Raw genomic sequence first — 9,842 nt, 5'->3', positions numbered from 1 at the left:
CGTTACAGCAACTGTACCAATTGGATGAGAAGCAACAGGAAGGTAGCTAGCTAGCTAGGTTTATTTTGCTATGGATGGTTTTTCATATGGCTGTGTCATGTGTGTAAGCTGCTGACCTGGACACTTCTGCGTAATCAGAGCACAAACAAATAAGATAGCGAATGTCCTTGACTGCTACTGTATCCAGTTAGTTCATTTATATTACATGCACACACAACAGACAGACGTGTTGTTAGCGTTATGAGATCCAGAGCAAATCCCCTAGCCCTAGCTCCTCTGCCAAAGCAATTTTATAATCCACACTTGCGCTGACTGATCAACCCACTGTCAATTTACTTTTCAATGTGTTCCCGAAAACGGGAAATCACCATCCACAAGTAAAAAGTAGCAAGGGTGTGGTTTGCTCACAAATCATCCAGGTAAAACAACAACAGCATAATGATCATTGCTAGCTTGCGCGACCTGTGCGCAGTCAAAAGAAAATGCCATGTTTTGCTAACTTGGTCAGCAAATGTGATAAAATGAAAAAAATTTCAACAGATCAGCTATATATATATATATATATATATATATATTTACCCCCTTTTTTCGTGGTATCCAATTGTTGGTAGCTACTATCTTGTCTCATCGCTACAACTCCTGTACAGGCTCGGGAGAGATGAAGGTCGATAGTCATGCGTCCTCCAACCAACTGCTTCTTAACACAGCGCACATCCAACCCGGAAGCCAGCCGCACCAATGTGTCGGAGGAACCACTGTTTACCTGGCAACCTTGGTTAGCGCGCACTGCGCCCGGCCCACCACAGGAGTTGCTGGTGCGCGATGAGACAAGGATATCCCTACCGGCCAAACCCTCCCTAATCCGGAAGAGGCTAGGCCAATTGTGCATTGCCCCACGGACCTCCCGGTCGCGACAAAGCCTGGGCGCGAACCCAGAGTCTCTGGTGGCACAGCTGGCACTGCACTGTGCCACCCGGGAGGCCCCCAGATCAGCTGTTTTTGACAAAAAAATACCAAGCAAGGAATGCATTCCAGGTAACTACCTCATGAAGCTGGTTGAGAGAAAGCCAAGAGTGTGCAAAGCTGTCATCAAGGCAACGGGTGGCTACTTTAAAGAATCTCAAATATAAAATATATTCTGATTTCTTTAACACTGTTTTGGTTACTACTTTATTCAATATGTGTTATGTCATAGTTTTGATGTCTTCACTATTATTCTACAATGTAGATAAAAGTAAAGCCAAACCCTTGAATGAGTAGGTGTGTCCAAACTTTTGACTGGTACTGTATATATATTTATATTTTTCTCACAAAGGACGTCTTGTTTTAGCTGACCGATATAGCCATCTGTAGCCCGGGAACAAATTCTCAATTCCCAATCATCTTCCCGCGGCTATTGATTCAGTACACATACAGTACATTGTAGCCTACTCATATGTGTTAGTTTCATTTAGTTGATGTTATAAATATGAACCGGTATGAAAATAAAGCACATAGCATATTGAGGTGAGATCAAGGTTTGATGAAAACTATTTAAAGGTGTAGGCTCTACAAAGTATTCTATTACAGTTTCAGGGTCAGACCTCTCGACCTTCTTAAAGTTCCCTGATTACCTCATTTGAAATATACTTACTAGAGGTGGAAGTGAAACTTGCCTGTTGAGGAACTAGGCTAAATCATGATTTGAATGGAATGAAAAACCATTGTAGTCAGATCTCCCTTTATATTGGTTATGTAATATGTACCGTGCAAAAAATAAAAAGTATTCATCCCCCTTGGTGTTTTTCCTATTTTGTTGCATTACAACCTGAAGGAAAAAGGAAACCGCACACTGCTCTTGATAGTATCACTGCTCTTGATAGTATCACTGCTCTTGATAGTATCACTGATCTTTAATTAGCTTATGTATCGGCCTCACGGCCTTCGTCAGAGCTTTTGAGTTTTTTTTTAAATTAGCACCCTTATATAGACCTATGTAGGCCTAGTCCCACCCACATCCCTTCCACACATGGAAAGGGGTGGGAGGCGAAGGAAAAACAAATAAATGCTACCAAATATGACAATAGGCATTTCATAAATATTCAAATAATGTAAATAAGACGTGTTTAACACGTCTGTAAAACCACAATGAGGACATAGCAAGTTTTCATTAATCATTGGGTACATCGTACGAACAACAGAGTAATCTTAAATAGGGGCATAATTCATGTTCAAATTCACAACATAACATTTCATCATTAAGTCCTTTAGGAAATAATGTCTGGAGGGTGACAATCCCAAAACATTATTAATATCATCTCCCCTGTCTGATATCTTAACTTTCTCTATGCCACAACATCTAACGGTAGAAATGTCATGCTTTAGGTCATTAAAATGTACTGCGACTGGATAATCCCTGTATTTTCTCCTGATTGAACGTTTATGTTTACTGATTCTCTGTTTGAGAGAACGAGAGGTTTTACCTACACAGCACAGCCCTCATGGACATGTAATAATGTAAATAACATGGGTGGTGGAACACGTAAAAATATCATTTATTTGGAACTGTTTTCCTGCATGTGGGTTGCAGAAATGTTCACTTCATCATATTGTTGCACTGTGCGCATCCTCTGCATTTATAGCTACCATTTGGAAGAGGGCATAAAAGAGCCGGGCTGATTTTCTTTTGTGGCTGGCAGTTGGCATGAACCAATTTATCACGTAAATTGAGACCTTTCCTATACACAATAAGTGGTGGATTTTTACTGGGTCCGATGATAAAATATGCCAGTGTTTCTTGACCACATCTCCCACTTTTTGCGAGTTCAAAGTATATATATTGCAAAAATCCCAGTGTCTAGATGTGCCAAGCTTATAGGGACATACCCCAAGAGATTTGCAGCTGTAATTGCTGCAAAAGGTGGATCTACAAAGTATTGACTTTGGTGGGTGAATAGTTATGCACGCTCAAGTTCAGTTTTTTTCTCTTATTTCTTGTTTGTTTCACAATAAACAATATTTTGGTAGGCATGTTGTGTTAATCAAATGATACAAACCCCCCAAAAATCTATTTCAATTCTATCTAGAGGATGGCGAAGGAGTCAGGCGCAGGACACAGGCGAAGGAGTCAGGCACAGGACACAGGCGAAGGAGTCAGGCGCAGGACACAGGTGCAGGACACAGGTGCAGGACACAGGACACAGGTGCAGGACACAGGTGCATGACACAGGCGAAGGAGTCAGGCGCAGGACACAGGTGCAGGACACAGGTACAGGACACAGGTGCAGGACACAGGTGAAGGAGTCAGGCGCAGGACACAGGTGCAGGACACAGGTGCAGGACACAGGCGCAGGACACAGGCGAAGGAGTCAGGCGCAGGACACAGGTGAAGGACACAGGTGCAGGACACAGGCGCAGGACACAGGCGAAGGAGTCAGGCGCAGGACACAGGCGAAGGAGTCAGACGCAGGACACAGGTGAAGGACACAGGTGCAGGACACAGACGTAGGACACAGGCGAAGGAGTCAGGCGCAGGACACAGGTGCAGGACACAGGCGAAGGAGTCAGGTGCAGGACACAGGTGCAGGACACAGGCGAAGGAGTCAGGCGCAGGACACAGGTGCAGGACACAGGACACAGGTGCAGGACACAGGCAAAGGAGTCAGTCGCAGGACACAGGTGCAGGACACAGGACACAGGTGCAGGACACAGGCGAAGGAGTCAGGCGCAGGACACAGGTGCAGGACACAGGCGCAGGACACAGGCGCAGGACACAGGCGAAGGACACAGGTGCAGGACACAGGCGAAGGAGTCAGGTGCAGGACACAGGTGCAAGACAGAGGCGAAGGAGTCAGGCCCAGGACACAGGTGCAGGACACAGGACACAGGTGCAGGAGACAGGCGAAGGAGTCAGGCGCAGGACACAGGTGCAGGACACAGGTGCAGGAAACAGGCGCAGGACACAGGCGAAGGACACAGGTGCAGGACACAGGCGAAGGAGTCAGGTGCAGGACACAGGTGCAGGACACAGGTGCAGGACACAGGCGCAGGAGTCAGGCGCAGGACACAGGTGCAGGACACAGGTACAGGCGCAGGACACAGGCGCAGGACACAGGCGCAGGACACAGGCGAAGGAGTCAGGTGCAGGACACAGGTGCAGGACACAGGTGCAGGACACAGGTGCAGGACACAGGACACAGGTGCAGGACACAGGTGCAGGACACAGGTGCAGGACACACGTAAGAGTAAAAAAACACTGTATTTACTCAAACCAAGAACGTAACAAAAATCCCGTCACAAAACAGGACTCCAACTTCAACACACGAAAAACAATCACGCACAAAACAGAAAGGGAAACCAGAGGGTTAATAAATAAGGAACATAATCATGAGATGGGAACCAGGTGTGTAAAACAGACAAAACAGAAGGAAAAATGAAACATGGATCGGTGGCAGCTAGAAAGCCGGTGACGATGACCGCCGAACACCGCCCGAACAAGGAGAGGGAATAACTTCGGTGGAAGTCGTGACAAATTACAGGTTGTACGGCAACTAAATAGGAAAAATGCCAAAGGGGGGGTGAATACTTTCGCAAGCCACTGTACTGTTTGTCCATCCAGTTTCACTGGGATTCCCATTCAGGTTCCAAAGAGGCCTTAGTGAAGAGAGAATGGACAGGTGCACGTTGTTGCGCACACACACACACACACACACACACACACAAACACACACACCCAAACACACACACACACACACAGCCTTAGGACACACATCCAGAGAACCGCAGAGGATTTCCTGGATGGAAAACATGTGTTCTGACTAAGGTGGTTATGTCTGGGTGGTTTATCTCATTGTCATGCCAGCCTGCAGAGCAGAAAGTGTTCTGATTATTCCACTAGGTAATGAGGCCTTGGTCCCTACTCACAGACACACTGTATACTAGACTGCTGGGGATTCATTTTCTGATGAAACTCAATATTTGTGTATACAGTAAGTGTGCACGTTCTACTGTGCATGTTGTGCTAATGGATGCAAGCAGTGCTCTAAACATGACTACTGTATGACTAATGGACATATGCAGTGCTCTATACATGACTACTGGATATATGAAGTGTTCTATACATAACTACTGTATGACTACTGGATGTAAGCAGTGCTCTATACATAACTACTGTATGACTACTGGATGTAAGCAGTGCTCTATACATAACTACTGTATGACTACTGGATGTATGCAGTGCTCTATACATAACTACTGTATGACTACTGGATGTATGCAGTGCTCTATACATTACTACTGTATGACTACTGGATATATGCAGTGCTCTATACATAACTACTGTATGACTACTGGATGTATGCAGTGCTCTATACATGACTACTGTATGACTACTGGATGTATGCAGTGCTCTATACATAACTACTGTATGACTACTGGATGTATGCAGTGCTCTATACAGAACTACTGTATGACTACTGTATGTATGCAGTGCTCTATACATGACTACTGTATGACTACTGGATGTATGCAGTGCTCTATACATAACTACTGTATGACTACTGGATGTATGCAGTGCTCTATACATGACTACTGTATGACTACTGGATGTATGCAGTGCTCTATACATAACTACTGTATGACTACTGGATGTATGCAGTGCTCTATACATGACTACTGTATGACTACTGGATGTATGCAGTGCTCTATACATGACTACTGTATGACTACTGGATGTATGCAGTGCTCTATACATAACTACCGTATGACTACTGGATATATGCAGTGCTCTATATATGGCTGCTATGTGACAACTGCTTGCTTGCTTCATTTTGTCAAATTGTGTTGCCTTGGCAACCACACAGTCCATCTCATCTGCTTTACTGTGTGCTGCTGCATTGTAAGGAGAGAGAGAATGAGAGAGAGTGAAGAAGATAATGCGAGAGAGAACAAGAGAGAGTGAAAGAGAGAGGGAGAACGAGAGAGAAAGAATGAGCATGAGCTGGCCAAGGTTTTGGATGTTATACAGCAGGTACAGTATGAACCGTGACTGTTTTCCAAGAGTGGCAGTACTGCCACTGTCCTACTATCCTCACGTCAGCCAACATAGAGCTATAGATTAGCCTGTCATATCGTCTGGATGTTAGGGGTTAGCGATTTGCCAGGGCTTCACTCAGCTATTCCCTTCCTCTACTGAGCAAGTCTGCTGAGTTTCACTAGGCTATTCCCTTCCTCTACTGAGCCAGTCTGCTGAGTTTCACTAGGCTATTCCCTTCCTCTACTGAGCCAGTCTGCTGAGTTTCACTAGGCTATTCCCTTCCTCTACTCTACTGACTCAGTCTGTTGAGTTTCTGGACTGGACCAGGTGGGATCAAACCAGGAAGGTTAGCATCAGAGACTGGACCAGGTGGGATCAAACCAGGAAGGTTAGCATCAGAGACTGGACCAGGTGTGATCAAACCAGGAAGGTTATTATCAGAGACTGAACCAGGTGGGATCAAACCAGGAAGGTTAGGGTCAGACATGATTCCTGCTGGGGACCTGTTGAGTTCAACAGGTCATGGCTGATATGATGTGTGTTTGTGTGTGTCTGTGTGCCTGTGCGCTCGTGTGTGTGCATGTTTGTGAAGGTTGAAGAGGTCTTTCCTTCCATGTGAGAGACCAGTAACATGCCTTACTCCACAACAACAACAGCATGTGAAAGACAACACCAACCATGCCAATTGTGTATAAGTACATGTTTCACATTACACACTTTTTTTAAAGACTGGGTCCTCCTGAAGAGCCTTGAAAATCCTATAATGTTTTTTTCCCTAATTTTTCAGCAGTGGTTGCCATGACAACTGTGCGTTTTATTTCAGGCTATTTTGATACAGTGTGGATCAGAGTACCTACAAATTATGTATGATGATTGTGGATTTATTCATGATGGGGTTTCCTGACTACCAGCTATCACCATATTCTTATCGGCAGACTAAGTAGCCTCGGTTTTTCGGATGACTGCCTTGCCTGGTTCACCAATTACATTGCAGACAGAGTTCAGTGTTTCAAATCGGAGGGCATGCTGTCCGGTCCTCTGGAAGTCTCTATGGGGGTGCCACAGGGTTCAATCCTCGGGCCGACTCTTTTTTCTGTATATATCAATGATGTTGCTCTTGCTGCGGGCGATTCTCTGATCCACCTCTACGCAGACAACACCACTCTATATACCTCTGGCCCGTCCTTGGACACTGTGCTATCTAACCTCCAAGCAAGCTTCAACACTCCTTCCGTGGCCTCCAACTGCTCTTAAACACTAGTAAAACCAAATGCATGCTTTTCAACCGTTCGCTGCCTGCACCCGCACGCCTGACCAGCATCACCACTCTGGATGGTTCCGACCTTGAATATGTGGACATCTATAAGTACCTAGGTGTCTGGCTAGACTGTAAACTCTCCTTCCAGACTCATATCAAACATCTCCAATCGAAAATCAAATCAAGAGTCGGCTTTCTATTCCGCAACAAAGCCTTCTTCACTCACGCCGCCAAACTTACCCTAGTAAAACTGACTATCCTACCGATCCTCGACTTCAGCGATGTCATCTACAAAATTGCTTCCAACACTCTACTCAGCAAACTGGATGCAGTTTATCACTGTGCCATCCGTTTTGTCACTAAAGCACCTTATACTACCCACCACTGCGACTTGTACGCTCTAGTCGGCTGGCCCTCGCTACATATTCGTCGCCAGACCCACTGGCTCCAGGTCATCTACAAGTCCATGCTAGGTAAAGCTCCGCCTTATCTCAGTTCACTGGTCACGATGGCAACACCCATCCGTAGCACGCGCTCCAGCAGGTGTATCTCACTGATCATCCCTAAAGCCAACACCCCATTTGGCCGCCTTTCGTTCCAGTTCTCTGCTGCCTGTGACTGGAACGAATTGCAAAAATCGCTGAAGTTGGAGACTTTTATCTCCCTCACCAACTTCAAACATCTGCTATCTGAGCAGCTAACCGATCGCTGCAGCTGTACATAGTCTATCGGCAAATAGCCCACCCATTTTTACCTACCTCATCCCCATATTGTTTTTATTTATTTACTTTTCTGCTATTTTGCACACCAATATCTCTACCTGTACATGACCACCTGATCATTTATCACCCCAGTGTTAATATGCAAAATTGTAATTATTCGCCTACCTCATGCCTTTTGCACACAATGTATATAGACTCCACTTTTTTTTCCTATTGTGTTATTGACTTGTTAATTGTTTACTCCATGTGTAACTCTGTGTTGTCTGCTCACACTGCTGTGCTTTATCTTGGCCAGGTCGCAGTTGCAAATGAGAACTTGTTCTCAACTAGCCTACCTGGTTAAATAAAGGTGAAATAAAAAAATAAAAAAATAAAAAACAGGCGCACGTCAGATGTTTCTCCAATGTCAAACTTCAAATTTGTTCCAAACATAAAATTAAAGGTAATAAAATAACAATAATAAACAGCGAGTAGCAGCAGTGTAGAAACAAAGGGGGGGTTCAATGTAAATAGTCTGGGTGGCTATTTGATTAATTGTTCAGTAGTCTTATGGAATGGGGGTAGAAGCTGTTAAGGAGCCTATTGGACCTAGACTTGGTGCTTTTCTTGCCGTGCGGTAGCAGAGAGAACAGTCTATGACTTGGGTAACTGGAGTCTTTGACAATTTTTTGAACCTTCCTCTGACACCACCTAGTATATACGTCCTATATAGGAAGCTTGGCCCCAGTGATTTATTGGGCCGTACGCGCTACCATCTGTAGCACCTTTCGGTCGGATGCCGAGCAGTTGCCATACCAGGTGGTCAGGATGCTCTCGATGGTACAGCTGTAGAAAGTTTTGAGGATCTGGGGAGCCATGCAAAATCTTTTCAGTCTCCTGAGGGAGAAAAGGTGTTGCCGTGCACTCTTCACGACTGTCTTGGTATATTTGGACCATGATAGTTTGTTGGTGGACACCAAGGAACTTAACTCTCGACCCTCTCCACTATAGCCCTGTCCATATGAATTGGGGTGTGTTCAGCCCTACTTTTCCTGTAGTCCACGATCCGCTCCTTTTGTCTTGCTCACGTTGAGGGATAGGTTGTTGTTCTGGCACCACACTGCCAGGTCTCTGATGCCCTATAGGCTGTCTCATCATTGTTGGTGATCAGGCCTACTACTGTTGTCGTCAGCAAACTTAATGATGGTGTTGGAGTCGTGCTTGGCCACGCAGTTATGGGTGAACAGGGGGGACTAAGCACGCACCCTTGAGGGGCCCCCGTGTTGAGGATCAGCGTGGCAGATGTGTTGTTGCCTTCCCTAACCACTTGGGAGCGGCCCGTCAGGAAGTCCAGGCTCCAGTTGCAGAGGGAGGTATTTAGTCCCAGGGTCCTTAGCTTAGTGATAAGCTTCATGGGCACTATCGTGATAAACGCTGAGATGATGGTGTTGATGTGAGCCATGACCAGCCTTTCAAATCCTTCTTGGCTGCCGACGTGAGTGCTACAGGGCGGTAATCATTTAGGCAGGTTACCTTCGCTTTATTGAGCACAGGGACTATGCTGGTCTGCTTGAAACATGTAGGTATTACAGACTTAGTTAGAGGGAGAGGTTGAAAATATCAGTGAAGACACTTGCCTGAGTACACGTCCTGGTAATCCGTCTAGCCCTGCGGCCTTGTGAATGTTGACCTGTTTAAAGGCCATGCTCACATCGGCGTGATCACACAGTTGTCCAGAACAGTTGGTGCTCCTATGCATGCTTGAGTGTTGCTTGCCTTGAAGCGAGCATAAAAGGAATTTAGCTCGTCTGGTAGGCTCACATCACTAGGCTGCTCGCGACTGGGTTTCCCTTTGTAGGCCATAATAGTT

Source organism: Oncorhynchus gorbuscha, linkage group LG14 (assembly GCF_021184085.1).
Source record: "Oncorhynchus gorbuscha isolate QuinsamMale2020 ecotype Even-year linkage group LG14, OgorEven_v1.0, whole genome shotgun sequence".
Classification (NCBI taxonomy): Eukaryota; Metazoa; Chordata; class Actinopteri; order Salmoniformes; family Salmonidae; genus Oncorhynchus; species Oncorhynchus gorbuscha.
This window is presented reverse-complemented; position numbering follows the sequence as displayed.